This window comes from Xiphophorus hellerii, chromosome 14 (assembly GCF_003331165.1).
Source record: "Xiphophorus hellerii strain 12219 chromosome 14, Xiphophorus_hellerii-4.1, whole genome shotgun sequence".
In the NCBI taxonomy this organism is placed as follows: domain Eukaryota; kingdom Metazoa; phylum Chordata; class Actinopteri; order Cyprinodontiformes; family Poeciliidae; genus Xiphophorus; species Xiphophorus hellerii.
In genome coordinates this window covers 28029732-28051815 of record NC_045685.1, presented here as the reverse complement: position 1 = coordinate 28051815, position 22084 = coordinate 28029732, and the positions used below count along the sequence as shown (strand labels likewise).

Here is a 22084-nt window from a genome sequence, read left to right as displayed (position 1 = left end):
CATCTATGCACCACAAATTTGGAACAAACTTCCAGAAAACTGTAAAACAGCTGAAACACTGACTTCTTTTATATCTAGACTAAAAACCCACCTGTTTAGGATTGTATTTGAAATGTAATCAATTACAAATTTATTGATGGAACTTGACTTAATGCTGTGTTTTGATTATTGATTCTATGTTGCTTTGTGTTTCTGTGTTTAATATGATGTAAAGCACTTTGAAATGCCTTGCTGCTGAAATGTGCTATACTAATAACATTTGATTGATTGATTGATTGATAGAAACATATATGGAACGCTCTTGCCTGTTGTAGCTAACGTGACGTAGAGCCGCCATCTTGGACCGGTCGATTGCTCCACTCAGCATTATCTGTTTGCCAGGCGCAATGAAGTATCAGCGCGTTTAATTAAGAACAACTTGCTAAATAGCAAACAGATTTTTACTCTAAAACTTATTCAAACAATTATTAAAGCTACATGTACAAGGACATTTTTTATTATTACTTTTGAATTGGATTGATACATGGTTCAGCATATTTCAATATTCTTAGTGGGGAAAACAGAATAAAATGGAAATAAAATATTTCTGATTTGACCACTCATAATTTTTTTAATATTTATTTGGTAATATACATATTAAAATAAACATATAAATATGTACATTTTATATGTTTATATAATAAACATGTAATATACATGTTTATATAAACATGTATGCATGTAATATTCAGTATTATTACATGTATACTTGTTTATATAAACATATAAATATGTATTTCAATCTGGAGAGACTCAGACGGAGATAAGAAGACAATTAGAAGGGTTTATTGACAAACAGAATTTAAGGTCTTTGGCGCTCGGGCCCCGGCTGGGGATAACGGTTATCGCAGCGTTAGCGATAGGCTTCAGATGAGCATCCCCGATGCTGTTAGGAACGTCATCCCCCCAGGGCCCGGCACTGGTGGTGGAGGTTGAAGAAGGGTGCGGGCCTCAGGACCGGGCGAATGGAGGAGAAGGGGTGGTGGTGGGTTGAGCTCGGCTGGAGAGCGAAGGACGCCATGAATGAAGGTCCTTATCAGCTGGGACTTGGTCGATGATTGGACGTGACGTGGCTTGGTCCGGCGTTGATAGGTCGACGATTGTGGGCAGGTCGCTTCAATTAACGGGTCCCGGTGGGGATAAAAGAGTCTTCCAGTTTGAATTTGCGCCTAGGCTTCATATTACTAAATAAGTATAAAATACATAGAACACAAAATAATTCAAATATATTATAGAGAAACAATGATTCAATAATGGTTAATACTGAATATATATTACACTATACATATTTATATGCACCTGTACATACATACTGTATATATCTATATAGGTTATTTCCCATGTTTTCTGGCCCTATTGATTCAGCAGCTGAGATTCATCCTGTGCAATGAATTCGTCTCTCTTTAAAGACGAATTCCCATTTCTTCCTCACATCGTTGCCGTCAGGAAGCCTTCAAAATAAAAACAGGAGTTTTTTAGGTATCTTACATTTGATAGAGTGAAAGAATTATATATAAATAATAGCCTTTGCCACCTGTGTAAACCGGTGAATGTTATAACATATAGTATTATATTTATAATGGCATATATAATGTTTTATTTCTAAGGTTGGCTCTTGTATCAGATAATCTGACTCGGTTAGCCTTCATAACGGGGGCTGAACCCCAGCATTACACCAAACACTAAAGCTAATATCAGCTGTTATCTTGTCGGTGGACATAAATACAGTTTAGTAATATTCTATTCACATAACGGTAATATGTTCACCTTACTTGTGAAACGTTATCCCCCAAGATCTCACGTCAACAGACTGTCGATCTGAACAAAAATATCTGGCAGTGCTGAGACAAGTAGGAGGGACGACCGCTCCAAGATGGCCGCCATATTTGTTATGAAGCCTAGGCGCAAATTCAAACTGGAAGACTCTTTTAGCCCCACCTGCATCATCCAACCGGAGCTTCCGGCTCATCACCGTTGATTGATCAGCGCCGGTCCAAGACTTGTCACGTCCAATCACCGTCCAACCCCCAGCTGATAAGGACCACCATCCATGGCGTCCTGAGCATTCCAGCAGAGCTCAACCTGTTCAGCCGCACGCTTCAGCTCCTCAGTCAGCTATCTCACCAGATCCTTTTCTTCGTGATTGTTCGTCCTTCCACCTCTAGTGTCCATCATAAAAGCCGCTTGCTTGGCTCCTCCTTTCCCTCGGACGCTCCTCAGATGGAAGAAGAATTACTCTCGCCCCGGCCTCATTCATTCCAAGCAGCTTCTCCCGCCGCTCTCTCGCCTGACCGGGATCCACCGTCCCTTGCTCCCGCGTTACCCACTCCACGGTCTGTCTCTGGCAAGCGGACACATAATCCCACTGTCTTCATCCCCGGGCCGTCTTTCTTCGCCTCAGGCCCTGGCCGACCTGCCAAGGTCTCGCCCCACCGATCTCCCTCGCCCTCCCAGCTCATTGTTCATCATCTCTCCACCGCCGTTCATCACATTGCCTTTCCACCGGTTCCTCGCTCTGGTTCAGCCACTTCAACAGCTTCACTCACTTCCGCATAGCTGCTGGCAGCCCGGTCATCAGCTCCTCCCTTCGGATTTCCCACGCTACGCCCGCCTCGGGCTTTCAGGGTAAGACATAGCCTCACATGTTCCATTCATGTTTTGCAACGTTAGGAAACGCAGAACTTAGTCTATCCCCTTCCCGAACTTGCAGGCCCTATTCGCATGTGCCACCCGGGTGCATTTCAAATGCTTCAGAGCTTTTAATTGAATGAATGCATAAATAAATGAGCAAATAGTAGCATCCCTCCCAGCGGTGACCCAAAGTGGATCGCCAACCTCTTTTACACGCTCTTCGTAGTAACCTCTGTCATTCACTGTCATTAAGCCCCATATATTCCTCCTTTAACTTTATCTTGCCCGCACTGGACTTCCTGCTCCTTTTCCCGTCCCTCTCAAGTCAGCGGCTGTGTTTGGTCACGTTTATTTGCATTAGACCACAGGAATCAAACTCCAGTCCTCAAGGGCCGCTGTCCTGCAGTTTTTATATGTGCCACAGGTACAAAACACTGGAATGAAATGGCTTAATTACCTCCTCCTGGTGTAGATCAGTTCTCCAGAGCCTTGCTAATGACCTAATTATTCTATTCAGGTGTGGTGCAGCAGAGGCACATCTAGAAGGTGCAGGACTGCGGTCCTTGAGGACTGGAGTTTGACACCTCTGCATTAGACGATGTACACCCAGCTACATAGAGCCGTTTACGGGTTGTCATGGTTATTGCATTAATTTCTCTGCTTCAACATGTGTTTTCCGAGTCTCCGTGTTGTCTCTCTCCCCTTGATTGTTTCCAGGTGTGTCTCGTTTCCTGATTACTCCCTGTGCATCTAATGTCACCTATGTCTCAACGTCTCTGCCGGGTCCTTGTCCTCTGTTCGTAGCTGTCATTTGTCATGCGTTCTCGGTCCTTCGTTCACCCTGCTGCACCTGTGCCGAGCCCTGGGTTCCGCTCAGCAGCGCTGCCTGGGATTTAGGACTGTTTTGGATCATCATACCGTTTATTCATCATTAAACATCATCATTTTCATGACAGCCGTTCGCAATTATACGCTGGCAGAAGAGAGGCGACCCGCACTGACTGCGAGTTGTAAATTATCATTAGCCTAATTGTGCCTCTTGTCTCAGTAGTAGGCAACATGTGCCGTAGAACGTGAAGCTGGCTAATAATCCCTCCAGGGCACATCGGTACAAGTCAGCTCAGTGCTTTCACCTATTGGTAACCAAGTCACTAATCGTCTTTTGCCAGGGCTATCATCCCATCATCGTTTCTCATCAAAATTTGTTTAATGTCCCATTCACTACTCATCAAAGGTAATTTTAAATAGAAGGAGGTTTATCATCAATTTAAAGAATATGCGTTTTGGTGTTTGACCTACAGTAATTCTCCCTGTTTTATTATGCATAGAGGCCGATTGCTATTTCATGTTTCATCCCAGACGTGCAGTACTGAGTAAACTAGAAGACCTTAATGATCTGGCAGTGGTTTTTCACCAGGCCTTTAACAAAATGTCCCCTTTTCTTAGCTTAAGTTTTTAGGATTGTCCAAGTCGTTTTCTGGGTATATCCCTGGTCTCAGAACTTTACCTGCTTCCCCGCCAGGCCCGGCGGTACGGGTGAGCTTCAAAGGGTATTGCTTGCCCAGAGTCAACAGTGCACCTCCTCACCACCTGAACCGGAAGCTGTCTGTTTCCACCTTAGAACGGGAAATTCTCAGTTTTTCCTATATCGATTTGATACTATAGGGGTTCCTGCACTTCACATATCTGCGTCCCCCGTCACTTTTAGCAGTTAAAACTGTTTAATCCGTTAACACGTTGTAACCCGTTTTCCGAGCCGACCTCAAACGCAACTTGAATGCTGAGAGGCTTGCTGGGTTTACACCCGTGCGGCAGCGAAGGAGACTCGCTGCTGCTGTGCAGAGCGGCGTATGTGCATTATAATCATACCAGCAAACGCAGAACTTTGCTAAGTTTTCTCCCAAAGTAACCGACCGAGTTGAGTAACCCTGTCGGATGCAGGTAATGTCAGCTAAAAGAAACTCGGCTAATATTACAGCGCCTTAAGCCTGTTAACAAGTAGCCTGCGCTATTGAGTCGTTACCTACGCTCAGCTACGCAGATTCATTTTGCCCCCAGAATAAGTCTAAGCCCCCCGTTACTTGCTGTAACCGGGGCCAACAGTACACTGCCTCGTATTCCCACATTTCAAGCTCATGTCCCTTCTGGCGCTTCTAGGCTTCATCTCCCATCCAAATCGTCCGAATTCGCACGTTATCATTTCCCAGGCCATCCCGTCACTTCTAGGTCTCTGCAAGCGTCCCCGCATTGCTGCTCTCCGCCATAAGCTGTTATATTTGACCCACAAAGCCAAACCCCCACCTTTTTATTGTCACCAATTGCCATTAATCAATTTAATCACCTTTGCTTATTAAAGATCTGGCCATTTTAACACTCTCGCTGATAAGCTGTCTCTCCCAGCCTTCATTCAGTTCAGTCCAGCTACTAGACAAAATCATTCATTTCAAACCTTCATCCACGTCTCGCACCGTAATTTTATTCTCCATAGTTCCTCAGTTTCTCATCCTCATGTCCAGTCTTAGTTTTCTCTTTATGTTCATCCATCATTCCAAGCCCCTGCATTTTCGCAACCTTGAGGCTATAATCTATACGACATCATTCAACTCTTTAGATCACATTTAACCAGTATTCAAGCTATCCTCTCGACCTTACGCCAACAGCTTCGTAGTCATCTCCAGTATTCTCTTCATATAATTATACGTATCTCGTTCTCAGTATTCGCAGCTCCTTCAGTGCCTGATGAGCACTGCGCAAACCGCTGGTGGTGGATGGTCTTCCTCATTTAAGCACGTGCTCCTTCCCTACATCGTGACGCCACTTTCCCCTTCCGCTCTTCGCCCTCATTTCAGGTTTCTTTCAGAAGTACTTTCTCCTATCGCCCGCCTCTTTCGGCCATGTATCGTGAGTTTAATTCCTACTCCACCTTCCCGTTTCTGTAAGAAGCAGTCTATACCTCTCTTTTAAGTTCTCCCTCACCATTTCATCCTTTAACTCAGCTAGCTAGCACCTTTCTCTCTCTCATTTCTATACTAATTGTTCCACCCTCAGCTGGCTCTCTTCTCCTGGTGTTACATCACCCTACGCCTCGAAGGCTTTTTCCAGAGTCCCCATATCCCATGACCTGCCGCATTCATGCTGGCTTTATAACCAGCATCCTCTTATCCCACGCCCTGCAGCATCCCCAGCCGGTTCTCATCTACCAGCACCCCATGCCCTGCCCTGCATTCTGTGCTTCCCATTCCCTGTGTTCTGTGCATCTTACCTCCCCTTCCCCCGCTATGTTCCCCGCTGGTCTTCGCCTTCCTTTCTCACTCTCCCCTCCCGTCGCTGTCACGCCGCCTCCTTCTGTTTGGTTCTTACCTTGCAATCTAAGTCAGCGCAACTCCTCTCCTCTTTACCTCCCCGTCTCCTATCCCCCGGCCTCGGCCCTGGCCTCGACCTGTTTCGAGGGATGACATTTCTATCAGCATATGAATGCTGTCACTGTGACGTCACCTCCTTCTGTTTGGTTTTTACCTCGCAATCTAAGTCAGCGCACCTCCTGTCCTTTAGCGCTTTCCATCCCCGATTCTCCGGCCTCGACCTCTTTTTGGGGGATGATGTTCCTAACAGCATATGGAAAGCTCATCCGAGCCCATCGCAAAGTTTGCGATAATCAATGTCCTCAGCCGGGGCCCGAGCGCCAAAGATTTAATTCATGCTGTTAATAAACTTTCTAATTGCTTCCCTTTTCTCCGTCTGAGTCTCTCCAGATTGAAATGATATCAGACCAGTTTCAGAAAGTACATAATTAATTTGATGCTTTGAGGTGTGACCTCTGACCTCTGTGTTGTTCCCTCCTGCAGATCCGGTCTCAGTCAAAGCTAAAGCTGGAGCAGTCGTCACTCTGCCGTGTAAATTTGCTGGGGCCAAAGCTGTTGTCCTGGCAGAGTGGAGCAGACCCGACCAGACCTTGGCGCCGGTTCTTCTTTACAGGAACAAGAAGGTGGATGGCAATCAGCTGGCTGCCTATAAGGGCCGCACGTCTCTGCTGGCCGCCGAGAAAGGAGACCTGTCTCTGGTGCTGAAGAAAGTGGTGGGCAGAGACACCGGAAAGTATGAGTGCCGAGTTTTACTGGAAGGATCGGGAGACGAAAAAGAAGAGCTAGAGATAGAGCAGCCCCGGTCAGGCGGCAGAGGAGGAAGAAGTGGAACCTTTCTGACAAGTGACCCAATCAGCATCGTTATGCTGAAAGTGGAAGGTCAGTCTGTTTCTGGATCAGAACCTCCCTCTCTACTCCTGCTGAACCCTGGGGTCAAGGGTCACAGCTACCCACCAGCAGTAGGTAACTGGTTTATGCCTTAGCGCCCCCGCCTGGTGTGGAGGATGTCTAGCCACAGGATCAAACTGGTGTGGGTCAGGAGGAACGGCCTGCCTTTACCAGAACCAGTCCTTGATGCTGGTATCGTTGTTGCGCACCCCCCCCCCCCCCCCCCCCCCCCTCCTTTCTCTACTCTCTCACTCTCGTACTTCCTCTTCTGAGAGGGAAGATGAGGGAAGATTCCTAAATCTGCTGGGATTTACCCTGTCCAGAACTGAAGTAAACTCTGTTTAAGCTGGTTTCGAGAAACGATTCGCCTGGTTTCTGACGGCCTACATCCAGGTATCCCACCCTTCTTCCCCCTGTGAATTAGCCAGACTGAGCAGCCTACAGCCAACTAGTTTCACAGAGCACACCTGTTAACGGTCGCTCGTTCTCTATTTTACAACTTGCATTTGTTATTGAACCAGGTAGGTTTTAGTAACTCGGGCGAGTCCCAAGGATGATGTTTTACATTTGGGCTACCAGCAACCTAAAAACATTTTTCACTTTTCCCTCTCCAGAATCAAACATCACAGCTATTTTACAACCATCAAAGAACTTTAAGGCGACTCATTAACTGAATGTCCACAACATCTTTTAGATTTTCTTTATGCTAAATATTTTATTAGTAAAGCATTTTTGCAAGGGTCAGTACAGCTTCATTCAGTAGCAGAAATAATCAAATAAGTAAAATCAATCATCTAGTCTATCTTTCCCTACTGCTGACACTGAGAACTAAAAAAGGGTCACACAGGACTTGGTGCTGGCAGGAAAAAAGGCACCAGTTCTTCTTCTTTGTCTTTGCCTTTGTCTTCATCTTTGTCTTTGGGGTCTGAACCCAGCCGATGAGAGAAGTGCGATTTGAAGCCACAGGTTGTGGGCCTGACGGGTTGGTCTCCATGAGCAGGACAGTCTTCGGCTCCGTGGCCCCGGCTCTTCTTCAGCTGCAGAGTTCTTTGTCCATCTCGATCTTGGCTCGAAGCTGCCCGGAGGATCCAACCAAAGATTCCTCTTTTGCACCCACCTTTTATAGGGTTTATCCACCCTTTTGGTGCGTTTGCATTGGCTAGCACTGTTGCTGTGCTTGTTTAATTGGCTGACTGCTTGGACAGATGATCTCATATCCATCACTGTCTTAGAGACATTTCCTGACGTCTGTGCTAATGTCTCAGGGTTGCTCAACCTCCTATGTCCCTTGCCTGCACAACCTTTTCTCTGAAACATTCATTTATGATTTTATAACCATAACTTATTAATTATACTTATTATAATCTTAATGTGAGTTATTACATATGTTTTCTGAAAAGAAACCAAGAATAATCCATGATTCTAATTATTTGATACCAAAGTTACAGTTACTTGTTTTTCTTGTAAGTGTTCTCACAAATGTAACTGTAAGTATTATTACAAGTAAACCTGTATTAATATAAGTATTTTACTTTGAATCTCATCAAATTATTCAAAATGTTTAGATTTCATTCTTTAAAACTTTCATGCTTTAAAATAAGGAATAGTCTCAGCTATTTTTATAAATCTGCAGGCTGGAAACTTACTTCCTCTTTTTCCAGGAAACCTGCTTTTCCTGTTTCATGACTCTTACAACATCTCCGTCAGACTGGCTATTGCACGATAACAGACATGGCGTCCCTGGGACTCTCTCTGACTGACTATGATTTCTTATGATTAGATAGAAAAAAGTAGAATTAAAGCAAAGTTTGCTGGAGACAAAAACAACACACACAACCAGATTTATTTTATTGACACCTAAGTCTACTGTTGGGCCTTGATGTCACTTGAGTGATTCATTTTAAAGATAACTTTATTTATTATTACTGTTAAACTAAAATCTCCAGCATGGGGAAGTGGGATGAGCTCGGATTTTCTTGACACCCCCTCCACGAGGTCAGACCTTTCACATGCTGGGAGTCCATCACCCTCCTGCAGTTCGCCGTCCTCATCCCCTGGAAAGAGAAGATGTTCGTCTGGGATGTGAAGATGCAGATTCTTCATCCTCAGTTGTCACAGAGGGCTCAGTGTAGTCATCAAAACTCCACTTCTCTTGACACCCCCTCCTTGGAGTTTTGATTTCCCCCATGAGGTGATGAATGTCGAAGAAAACTTGGATCACTCTGATTCTTCTACACGAACCTTCGCTGGATGAACTGTCGGGTCTTCAGGATGTGGAATGGTTCTTTAGGGAAGGGAAGATGGGCTGAGACAGAAGGCCTCAAAAAAAAAAAAAAAATTCTGACTGTTCAGCAGAGCAAAGCAAAAAGCATAAGCATCATGACGCTTTATCCGTAATCATGATCCTTTTCCATTTTAATCCATCAGGTTGTGACAGGAGTTCTTCTTTAGCATAGTCCAATTTCTTCACGGCCCTCCCAGTCCAAAGCCTTGAAGTTGTTCTTTGAACGGCAACCTTCCTGTAATAGTGGCCAGTCTAATGTAGGATGGCATGGTGCTTGATTCTCTGGCCATCTTCTCGTAATGTTCTGGTTCGCTGTAGCTAAGAACTGGCTTGAGCACTGCTTCCTCAGGGACCCCTTTCTTCATCAGTAGTACTGTGTTGAAGTTCAGTACTCACTTTACAAAATCTTGGGCGTTGAATCTCAGCTTGATCCCCGTAGTTGCAGGCCGATCTTGAGCTTTAATCCAAACTCTCTGCCCTGTTTTCAGTGACACTTCGAGCTGCAACTTCCCTTTTCCTTCTCTGAGCAAAAAGGAGATGTGTCTTCGCCTCCCTGCTTTCTGTGACGTGAACGGAGTTCCTCTGCAGGGGAAGACCTGCTCTTCTAGCAGTTGTCACTGTGTCCATCAGCACCAAGAGGTACTTCTCACCTCTCTTTCCTGTTATCCCCATTGGCTCTGCTACGTCCATGCAGACTGAACCCCATGGGACTGTGCTCTTGATGAACAAACCTTCCATCCGCTGCCCTGGGTGCCCTGCGTATCGACCACATACCTCAAAGTCACACAGCTGCATCGGATGGGCTGAAGGGACATCCAGCAGTCCTGCTTGCTCAGTTCTTCACGGGGGTGTAGCACGCCTGCATATCCGAGGGCCTTATGCACGCACCGTACTACCTGCTCCCCGTGCTACTCTAGGACCACCTGTCCTTAGGTGTTCTGTCCCACCTCGACCCCGGCAGAGACAATCTTTCTGGGTGGCACAAAAGGTCGTCATCTTTGCCCCTCCATAGGGCTTCTTCTCAGGTGTGCGCCTTGTCGCTGCACCTCGAGTTTCAGGCGGAGCCTCAGTCCTGCTTTCTTCTTTCATAAGTTGTGATGAGCTACTTGTTTCCCGCTCGCGCTCTCAAGCTGCTTCTCTCGGGTCTGCGTGATGACTTTAACCATGTCTGCGTCTGTGTGATGATGTCAGTTGCTGGTGTTTGTTCCTCTGTTGCCGGATGTCTTCTCGATGGCTGCAGTGGAGGACGCGGTGTGCTTCCTCATCCATCGTCAGCTGATGATACTTTTCTCTGTTTCTTGTGCATGCTTGCTGGCTGGTCTTTTCTTTTCTTGTCAGCATTACATCACGAACCACTCCAGCAAGACTGAGCCAACTTTCCTTTGTCAGGGGTTGATGTTTCAGTTCCTCATTCTTGGAACCAACTTCCCCACTTGCTTCAGGTCTGAGTCACAGTAGCTGTGTAGAAAGCTGATGCAGTTCTGTTGAGGTCTCCTTATTTTCCAAAGGATCTGGGCGGCTGGCTTCCTCCGGTTTCTTCCCCAGATTTTCCTCCTCGAAGTGATCATCCATCACTCCGTCTCTCTGTCGGTTCGAGTTGTCTATCCCCCAAAGCCTCTCTTTAGCCTTCGAGCAGGGATGGGTCTAGACTATGTTGGCTACTAGCTTCACTGTCTGGATCCGGTCATTTATCCTCAGTAGAAGCTTTCCCTCACCTGTATGCCATACAGTTACTGCAAGGGTTGTGACTGACGGCCTTATCAGTCACCATTAACTCTATTCCCTAAGAGTTAACAAGCCAAGTGAGCTATTCAGATCCTCACATCTGTTTTTACTGACTTGGCACATAGGGCCATCCTACTCCGTTGGATCGAGCCCCACGTTGGGCGCAACTTGTTGTTGCGCACCACCCCCCCTCCTTTCTCTACTCTCTCACTCTCGTACTTCCTCTTCTGAGAGGGAAGATGTGCTACCAGCTCTCCTTCTAACGGGTTAATTGAGTTTCCTAAATCTGCTGGGATTTACCCTGTCCAGAACTGAAGTAAACTCTGTTTAAGCTGGTTTCGAGAAACGATTCGCCTGGTTTCTGACGGCCTACATCCAGGTGCCCCACCCTGCTTCCCCCTGTGAATTAGCCAGACTGAGCAGCCTACAGCCAACTAGTTTCACAGAGCACACCTGTTAACGGTCGCTCGTTCTCTATTTTACAACTTGCATTTGTTATTGAACCAGGTAGGTTTTAGTAACTCGGGCGAGTCCCAAGGATGATGTTTTACATTTGGGCTACCAGCAACCTAAAAACATTTTCCACTTTTTCCTCTCCAGAATCAAACATCACAGCTATTTTACAACCATCAAAGAACTTTAAGGTGACTCATTAACTGAATGTCCACAACATCTTTTAGATTTTCTTTATGCTAAATATTTTATTAGTAAAGCATTTTTGCAAGGGTCAGTACAGCTTCATTCAGTAGCAGAAATAATCAAATAAGTAAAATCAATCATCTAGTCTATCTTTCCCTACTGCTGACACTGAGAACTAAAAAAGGGAACCTTTGAGAGAGACGGACAGAGTTTGGCGTTTCGAACCCCAGACCTGGCCTGATGATGAAGAAGGTGTTGCAGCAGGAGGAAGAAGTTGATCGACGAAGGCAGGGATCTCTGTAGGTCTGATGAGCTTCTTCTCCGCATGGATGGTGAGGTCACACAGGACTTGGTGCTGGCAGGAAAAAAGGCACCAGTTCTTCTTCTTTGTCTTTGCCTTTGTCTTCATCTTTGTCTTTGGGGTCTGAACCCAGCCGATGAGAGAAGTGCGATTTGAAGCCACAGGTTGTGGGCCTGACGGGTTGGTCTCCATGAGCAGGACAGTCTTCGGCTCCGTGGCCCCGGCTCTTCTTCAGCTGCAGAGTTCTTTGTCCATCTCGATCTTGGCTCGAAGCTGCCCGGAGGATCCAACCAAAGGTTCCTCTTTTGGACCCACCTTTTATAGGGTTTATCCACCATTTTGGTGCGTTTGCATTGGCTAGCACTGTTGCTGTGCTTGTTTAATTGGCTGACTGCTTGGACAGATGATCTCATATCCATCACTGTCTTAGAGACATTTCCTGACGTCTGTGCTAATGTCTCAGGGTTGCTCAACCTCCTATGTCCCTTGCCTGCACAACCTTTTCTCTGAAACATTCATTTATGATTTTATAACCATAACTTATTAATTATACTTATTATAATCTTAATGTGAGTTATTACAGATGTTTTCTGAAAAGAAACCAAGAATAATCCATGATTCTAATTATTTGATACCAAAGTTACAGTTACTTGTTTTTCTTGTAAGTGTTCCCACAAATGTAACTGTAAGTATTATTACAAGTAAACCTGTATTAATATAAGTATTTTACTTTGAATCTCATCAAATTATTCAAAATGTTTAGATTTCATTCTTTAAAACTTTCATGCTTTAAAATAAGGAATAGTCTCAGCTATTTTTATAAATCTGCAGGCTGGAAACTTACTTCCTCTTTTTCCAGGAAACCTGCTTTTCCTGTTTCATGACTCTTACAACATCTCCGTCAGACTGGCTATTGCACGATAACAGACATGGCGTCCCTGGGACTCTCTCTGACTGACTATGATTTCTTATGATTAGATAGAAAAAAGTAGAATTAAAGCAAAGTTTGCTGGAGACAAAAACAACACACACAACCAGATTTATTTTATTGACACCTAAGTCTACTGTTGGGCCTTGATGTCACTTGAGTGATTCATTTTAAAGATAACTTTATTTATTATTACTGTTAAACTAAAATCTCCAGCATGGGGAAGTGGGATGAGCTCGGATTTTCTTGACAGAACACACTAATGAAATAAATCTAGTTTTTCACTTCACTTAAATCCTAATGAAGCAACCAGTCAGAAATCAGGAGCAGTCAGCATCATGCTGTGGGACTAACGGCGTGAGGCCAGCAGGGGGCGCAGTCAGCGCCCAGTTCACCGTTCAACCACAAACCAACTTCATCCATCTGTCACCGTTACTGGAGACAAAGTGACACACCACTAAAAATAATACCACCAATAAAACCTGGCAGCCCAGCAGGCTGATGATTCTCTGGTGAAACTAACATCTTTTAATCCTGAAATATTCTCTCCAAGTTTCTCATTACAGTTAAAACTGAGTCAAAGCAAATTCTGTAAATATTCAGAACGGTAATGAAAAGTCAGGAAGGTTACTGCTGGAAATGATGTGAGCTGATTGTGTGTCTGGAAGTCGTTTCTGTGAGACAGAACTGGACAGGAAGCTGAGGATGGAGCAGGAAGTCTCTGCTTTGGTCACAACAACACATCAACGTTTCCAGTGTTTCCAGTGTTTGGATGTTAACCTGTCCTGTCTGCTGGCTCCTCTCTGCAGGTGGGCCCAGGCCCGGAGGAGACGTGCAGCTGAGACCCAACACCGTCCTGCCAGTGGGCCTGCTGGCTCTGCTGGCTCTGATCGCTGGACTGTTGTGATCCGCTGCAACATCCGCAGGTTCATCCTGCAGGGGGCGCCGAGGCTCTGAAATATTAAACGTTAACTTTAATCTGACACAGCAGATTCTTCTACATCTCTAGATTCTTTTTGAGCTTTTATTGCTTCAACACACCTGAATAATCTTAAAGCTTATTCTCAGTTTACACATGAAGGTGAAGTTTTAATATTTTAATAGTAGTGGTGATTAATGTGTTTATAATAACGTCCATTGCTTTGATCAATTCCATGAGTCAAACGTTTAATTTTAGTGATATTTACCATTTTATGACTGAGTTATTGTTATTAGTTTCAATTAAAACAAATAACAGGAGTTAATAAATTCCATTAGTGAAAAAATATTTTATTTGGACATAAGGTAAATGTTGTGGTTTTGTATCTGTATACATCTGACTGGTCAGGAAACAAGTTGATATTAAACTGTATTTGGAGAGTTATGTCACATTAAAATAATTCAGCCAATGAGTGAAGATCCTCTGACACAGCCAGAACAGCGACCCGCCCACCAACACATCCTCCATCTTTTCTCCTCATAGGTTCAGATCCAGAATCTGGATCAGAACTGATCAGAACCTTCTGATCAAACACTTTGTCTCTACAGCCAGGAGTCAGCAGATCAGCTGGAGATGATGAAACAGAAATAACAGAACTGAGAAATCTGGAGAGAACTCCAGATTGTGCTGGATGATAAATTGTCCCAGAATAATATTATATTGAGACCATTTTACTGACAGTGGTAAAGGCATAATAATATAAGAACACATTCACAAAGATCAATAAACTGATTTCTAATGAGCATTTAACACTGGAACTGGAAGACATTTTAAATATCCAAAATAAACAAACAACAATATTAAAAAATAAAATGAATCATGAAGTCTCTGGAAACAAAACTGTCCTTCAAAGAAAGAGCCAGTTGAGACCAAAGCACCAGACTGAAGTTTAACTTCCAGAACAAGCAGAAGACGACTGAGAAAAATGATAAAAAATCAGAAAATGCCAAGAGGCAAAATTCATTTCAGGCCTTTTGTGATTTAATGCACTTCATGGAGCAAAGTTTTAACTTTCCCAATAATTACAAATACTTAAAGGCGCTAAACTGGGAGCTTCATTAACAGCACGAAGTGTCGCTCTGACCACTGATTGGACACTGGGCCGCACGTTTATAAACAGTACAGTAGTTATTTAGCCTGTCATGAAGAAAATTCAGTCACCAGCTTACTCCTACATTTATAAATGTCAGCGTTCCAAACTAAATATTTAGCATTAAATATTTAGTTAGCAAGTTAAAGATTCGGCTGAGATTTTGGTTTTGCTTTTTATTTTTTACTGGCGCCAGACCAGTTGGTGGCGGTAATGCACCATCTTCGTTGTTTCCCAACCGCCAGTAAACATTACAGAAGAAGAAGCATTGCTCCATCTCCACATAGGACCTCTCTGCAGCTCCACCTCTCTGCAGCTCCACCACCTGAGTGAAGTTGCCCCCCCACCTTCTTCAAATCAGACAAAATTGGTGTCAAACGTTTGTGCTGGTTTGTGCAGCAAAAATGTTCGTTTGTGCCGCTATCATTTTAAAGATATAAAGAAATGTTTTTAGAGGTCATCAAAGGTCAACCAGCCCCCCCACCTCAGACGAAATGGGTGTCAATTAACTCAGCTACGTTTGTGCATACCCACAGTATTGATTCTAAACATTTAAAGCAGGAACGGTTGGAAATAAGCAGAACCACAAGTCACCTGAACATCATTGCCAACAAATTCTGTCCATCTGACATCTGAAGACAGACTTCTCTGATCATACAAAGTTTTTAAGTTAAAAATGATCAAGGGCATATTTCACAACATAGAAATTATAAACATGTATGAGAATGCAAGACATTTATATACATTGCAGATATGTTTAAACAAGACGTGGTTCATTCCCACTCAGAATAGAGCAAGAACACAACGTAATAACTACTAACAGAAAAGAAAAAGGTTATTACACATCACGAAATATACAAAGGATTGGTAGGAAAAAAGGCATGTTTGAATTAATCACTGTAGATTCTTTAACATTATTGTTCCTGTTTTGTAGGATTTAACAATTAATTTTTGAGTCACAATGGCTTCCAGATACCAAATATATATTCTGCAAAAAATTAATTGAAATTGTAAAAGTGATATTGCTCAAACAGCCAAAGGCAGGTATTAGTTAATTAGATTTACTCAATTACTCTGTAAATTTTGACCCCATAAAATTAATTAAAATTAGGACTATTTTTCCATATGTTATACTCTTTAGTAAATTTTGTTGATATGCAACCTAATGCAAGTAACTTAACTGAATGAAGAACACATTTTAATCCATAAAATAATAAAACACGATACACAGATAAATGTTTATGTTAGGTTTCTTCTAACCTTAATTTGTTGTCTTGTATTAATATTTTTCATTTTTGGTTTTAAAATACCCAACAGTGCAGATAACTTCACTTTTATTCATGTCTGCTGAAATAAATGGGTAATATTATTTTGCACATTATGATCAGTAAAACAGTAGTTAATAATAGCCATTTCACCAAATACTTTGTTACTCTTACTAGTGCAGTTTATTGCAGTTACTTACTAAAACTATATTGAAGTTGTGCTACTCGTCATTAGAGTATCACATCTGGGTACTACACCCAACTATAATGGCTGCTGTTAGTTTATAAAATATATTAGACTTTCCAGAAATTTAACATTGGTGTACAAAACATATTTAAAAAAGATTAACCTTTAAAAATAAAAGAAAAGCACTAGAACATTCAGGGGCCTCCAGACACTCAGGGGCCCCTAGACACTCAGGGGCCTCCAGACACTCAGGGGCCCCTAGACACTCAGGGGCCTCCAGACACTCAGGGGACTCTAGGCACTCAGGGGCCCCTAGACACTCAGGGGCCTCCAGACATTCAGGGGCCTCCAGACACTCAGGGGCCTCCAGACTCCCAGGGGCCTCCAGACACTCAGGGGCCTCCAGACACTCAGGGGCCTCCAGACACTCAGGGGCCTCCAGACATTCAGGGGCCTCCAGACACTCAGGGGCTTCCAGACACTCAGGAGCCTCCAGACACTCAGGGGCCTCCAGACACTCAGGGGCCTCCAGACACTCAGGGGCTTCCAGACTCTCAGGGGCCTCCAGACACTCAGGGGCCTCCAGACACTAAGGGGCTTCCAGACACTCAGGGGCCTCCAGACACTCAGGGGCCTCCAGACATTCAGGGGCCTCCAGACACTCAGGGGCCTCCAGACACTCAGGGGCCCCTAGACACTCAGGGGCCCCTAGACACTCAGGGGCCTCCAGACACTCAGGGGCCTCCATACTCCCAGGGGCCTCCAGACACTCAGGGGCCTCCAGACTCTCAGGGGCCTCCAGACACTCAGGGGCCTCCAGACACTCAGGGGCCTCCAGACATTCAGGAGCCTCCAGACATTCAGGGGCCTCCAGACACTCAGGGGCTTCCAGACACTCAGGAGCCTCCAGACATTCAGGGGCCCCCAGACATTCAGGGGCCTCCAGACACTCAGGGGCCTCCAGACATTCAGGGGCCCCTAGAAATGGTCTAATTGTACCACAGACCATAGATCTAAACCTGTAGCATCATTTATAGAGAATAACAATGTTATTACATTTTATTTAATGCATCAGCTGAGAAAAATAAATAGTACATTTAGGATTTAACTAGGACGTTTACTTTGTAAAAGTTTAAAGAATCATCTTGATAGTTTGATTGTTGTGTTACCATGGTTACAATATGGTGTAATCTTTGTGTTTGAATTGGGTTTGTTCACAAATACATCACAGCCAATAACCAATAATCAGTGATTGATTTTAAACTGGGCCAATAAACCTGGTCTCCCTCTCACAGATTCACCTGATCGACATTTAAACATGTTAGTGATGCTGAGGTTCTTAGTAGGACGGGGGGTTCTGGCTAAGGCCCCATATTACCTTGGGCCGGCCCTGGAGGAACAGCTGCTGCCATGCACATCTCTGGAATCTACCTGGAATCCACCTGGAATCTACCTTCAATCCACCTGGAATCTACCTGGAACCTACCTGGAATGCACCTGGAATCTACCTGGAACCTACCTGGAATCTACATGGACTCTACCTGGAATCCACCTGGAATCTACCTGGAATCCCCCGGTGGCCCCTGTCAGTCCCCCGATGCTTTGGAGACATTTTGGTTCATTTCATTGTGGCATGTTTGGCTTTTTGCTGCGGTTCTGATTATTGCTACAATATTTTCTCTGATGTTTATTTTGTGACTCTAATTGGGCCGAATCTTCCTTTAACACTTGAGGTTCTGCAGTAACTTCTGTTTACAGCCCAGAACCTCCAGCGGCTTTAACCCGCCTGGTAGAAACGGTAAGGAGAAGCAGAGAACAGAGAGCAGGTGGTACCAGGTGGTACCAGGTGGTACCAGATGGTACCAGGTGGTACCGGGGCTTTGAGCTGCGTTGCGACTCGCGGTGACAGTCTCAGTGTCTTATATCAGGATGTCTGATATAAAGACAGATATTCTTTCTATCTGTCGGTGGTTCCGACCCAGACTGCCTGTAGTGAACCGGGCTTTTAGCAGAATGATGAAGTTAAAGTCAGAAGTTTCTCTGCAGCATTTCTGAGTTTAGTGGTGAGGCGGGTTTTGTCCCACTATTGCAGGACGATTATAAAAATATAAATAGAAACAGTTTTTCTAACGTCAACATCAGACCTACGTTTTTATTCACAAACCAGTTAATGAAAATATTCTTGCCCATAATTAGATAGATAGAGGAACAGATCCTCCTCCTCCTCACCATGGAGTCTGAACAACATGGAGGCTCTGAGAGTCATTATTAGCCTGAGGGCAGCCAGACTAGTTTATTTTACTACATTAGAACAAACTTCTAAACTAGGCCGTTGGTAGAAAGTCTCCTGTAGCAGTCTGTATTACAGCGGCTCTGAAGAAACCTCTGACTGAAGACTCTGGTTTTCTATAGCTGTGTTTCCAATACAAATATGTACAAATCTTTGTCTATTTTCTGCTAATGTTGGAAAAAAGCTGTTTTGCAGTTCTGTTGTTTCCATTAAATAAGACATTAAATTAAAATCACATGTGAAAAAGGTTTTTCATGCAATAAGTCATTAAGTCATGGCAGCGATGAATGTAAACAATTACATAACATATATTCATATGTCAGTCATCACCTCTCAGCCAATCAGAGGAGCATCAATAGCCAAAGAATTTAGATATGTTATTCAAAATCATCTTTTATATTTTACCAGAAATGTTCCTTTAAAATGAATCATAGGAGTTCTAACAGGTGTTCAGAGTTTTTAACAGAATATTTAAATATTTACCAAATCATGTTAACACAATTTGTTTACATTGTTTCATTGTAATGAATATTTATTATTCCTAATGTTTCAGTGAATTATTGATCCATGTAATTAAAATAAAAATTGTCTTATATTTTATACATTAAACAACTCTATTGAAATTGGGAGATTATATTTTTGTTTGTGTGATACATTTAAAAACATAAAATGTTATATTTTAATTTACCTTGTCCCTGTTGTAAACTGTAATGGTAACAGTAATAAATTATATAATAATTGTGAATTGAAATGATCTTTTCTTAGTTAATTTGTTTGAAATCCAAAATTTGATGCTGGAAAAGCTTGAAAATTTACCTTAAAAATGCTTGAAAAGTTCTTGAATTTTACTGCTGGAAAAGTGGAAGCCCTGAATATTTCTCATCCTTTTCTTCTCACATGGTGGAAATAGGGTTTGACCTTTGACCTTGTTTCTCCTGAGATCTACAGTGGGTGAGTTTTCTTTGATACCAGAACAAGTTGGGAAGTTTTCCGCATCAACAACTTCATGAAGAAGAAAATGAAGAAAATATGATTAAAGCAAAGGCAAAAAGAAGAAATATGTTGATGGATTTATAGAAGAAATTATCACTAAAGATTTTAATAGTACTTGAGCCTTAATAGGGAATTATAATCCATCCATCCATTTTCTAACACCTTTGTCCCTAGTGGGTCAGGAGGTGCTGGTCCAGTGAATGTTCAGAGGCGGGGTCACCTGGACAGGTCAACACAAGGCAGACAGGGCAAACAACCGTGCACACACACACTCACACATAGGGAGAATTTAGAGAGACCTTTTGGACTGGGAGGAAGTGGGAGAACCCGGAGAGAACCCCACCATGCACAGAACGTGCAGCCCAACTATAATACAGTAAATGTAATGAATATGAAGAAGGTAAATGGAGATTATTCTCCCTCTGTCAGAAATATAGAGATTAGAGATGAAACGATTAATCAGATTAATTGTGATGAATTGATTTTTTAAATAACCGTCAACTACTTTAGTAAACAAATAATCACTACAAAACAAGATGAAAGAACAACACACCCAAACTACAAACAATTAATCAGTTAATCAATAAATAACCGCCAGATCAGCTCTGAACAAAGTGTATATCCAACTAATGTCACATTTTTTACAATTGCATTTGTAAAACAGGTTTAAAACTGCACCAAAGTGATGTACAAAACGAATAAGTTGATAAAAAGATAAAGGAAAAACTAATAAGACTAATAATAAGTAAATAAAATAAAACAAAACATAATAATCTATGACTATAACAATCGTTAGCTGCAGCTAATTTATATTCTTTCTAAAATGATCAGATTAAATCATATTGAATAATTACAAAGAAGTGCAATATCTCAATTTCTCAAGGTTTGATAAATCATCTCAGACTGAATCGTTTATTTTGAAGAATATGAGATTTTTGTTTCATTTATTTTGAGCGTTGCTGCAGTACACATCATGCACCAGTTGGAGGCGGTAATGTGCACCTAACGATTTGTGCTAACCGTAAGCTAGCTCTATCTCTACGGTTTCCCGCCTCTGCAGGGCTCTGACTCATCGCGCTGTGAGTTATGATTTTTTCTCAGTTTATTTTATTTATCCTAATTTCTCCGCAATTCTAACTGTTATTTCAGCCAAACTATATTTTTTGGTGTTTCCTGGAAACGTTTTCCACTTAGAAACGTCGCATGAATCTAATTTATATAGCTATACTAATAATCGATCTCTCCGATCGATGCAACCAGGAAATGGCTTCTTCTCTGCCCGCACCTGTGTTCCTGCTGTCTGTGGTTTTCTGGCAGTTTGTTTCTGCTACAGGTGAGATTCAGTTACACACGGATGGCTGGTTTTCCATCAAACTAGTCGGCTCGAATCACTAACGTTTATCTCCGCCATGTTGAGAGTGGCATTTTTTAAAAATCCCCATTACAAAGCTGTTAGAGACGTTTTTATTCTCTGGTTTTAGGTCATTCTTTCTAGGTGTGTGTTTGTCATATTGCTATTATGAAAGTGGCCACAAGAAAATCAAGAACAAACCGCCACGTGGCGTTTTGACTTATTTACATATTCTGAAGAACTATCTATCTAGATAATCTAGACCTGTGGTCCCCAACCTTTTTATTACCGCGGACCGGTCAAGACTTGGCAATTTTGCTGCGGCCCGGGGGCTGGGGGGTGCGTCAGATAATGCTTCTGCATGTTGGCAAGGCCGTCACGCCCCGATTTTCACTTTACAAAAATCTTACAACGTTCTGCAGTGTGTGGCGTGTTCATATTCAACATTGTCTTGGCCCGATTATCTCAGCCTGTGGGGTTTTTCCCTGACTGGGAGTGAGAACAGCCTGTTGAATGTGACAGGTAGCCAATCAGAAAGCGGGGTGACGTAAGCACGGAGGGGAATCCCAAACAGCTGGCGTGGCAACTGACAGTCAGAGGTGATGTGTGGAAATGTTTATTACTATATGTAAAGGTCACTTTTATATATGTTTATTATATGTGGTTATGTTTATTCAGTTAAAAATGTTAACTACGAAAAAACACAACTCACGTCCAAATCATAGAGCAGCAAATAGAGCAGCTGCTGCCGCCATCTTTATCAAACCCTTTTCTTTTTGTTACGTCTTTTATCGCTTGAAATGAGCCATAAACTGTCACTGCTGCTTCTACGTCGTCATTTGTGTTTGATTATTCTACATTCATGTTTGGTCTGTTGGGGGTTTTACTGGACTTTCTTCTGGAATCGGTTCTGTGGTGTGTTAGACTTAGACTGACTTTATTGTCATTTTGCATGCACAGGGTGTATACAGAACCAAATTTCGTTGCATACGGCTCAGAACAATGTTTTGAGGTTCCAATGTTGTGAAGTTACTCCAGAATAAAATAAAATACAGTATAAAATATGAATCTAAATATAAAATATAAAGTGCAGGACTGACAGTAAAATAGAAGTTATTTAGCTCTGTACATG

The 22084-nt window shown here is 43.0% G+C and overlaps 1 protein-coding gene and 1 long non-coding RNA gene across 2 annotated transcripts in view; one reads left to right on the top strand and one right to left on the bottom strand.

Annotated features, from left to right (window-relative positions):
* The window catches only part of LOC116732618 (Fc receptor-like protein 5), an 82120-nt gene that overhangs the window by 39749 nt on the left and 20287 nt on the right, over positions 1 to 22084 (bottom strand). The gene's annotated exons all lie outside the window — the stretch shown is intronic.
* On the top strand, positions 5965 to 13780 carry LOC116732683 (uncharacterized). Its single transcript, XR_004341851.1, has 2 exons — positions 5965 to 6911; positions 13607 to 13780. It is a non-coding gene; the product is annotated as an uncharacterized LOC116732683 (long non-coding RNA).